This window comes from Merops nubicus, unplaced genomic scaffold, assembly GCF_000691845.1.
Source record: "Merops nubicus isolate BGI_N331 unplaced genomic scaffold, ASM69184v1 scaffold10660, whole genome shotgun sequence".
Lineage (NCBI taxonomy): Eukaryota > Metazoa > Chordata > Aves > Coraciiformes > Meropidae > Merops > Merops nubicus.
In genome coordinates, this window is record NW_008583560.1 from 87822 (window position 1) to 88132 (window position 311).

Sequence of the window (311 nt, forward strand, 5' to 3'; positions counted from 1 at the left end):
ACATTCCTAGATATGCAAAAAAACAAAGGACTAAACAAAAGCCCAGCTAACAACACCCTCAACTTTTAACGAGGTCTGCTTATTTCACCATTGAAATAGAAAAGCCTAGGTTTTCATTATGTGCAACCATTAGGATGGTTAATAAAGGTAAAAATAACAGTTCTCTCCTCAGGAACAAGAGTAAAACATAGGATGGAACAGATTCACTATAGCCATTAGACATGCAGATTCCAAACCAGGCAGTAACATTAACTCACCGTAGCATCTGATAGTTACTAAAAATTTTTGTGCCTTGCTGTGTCATTCATAGG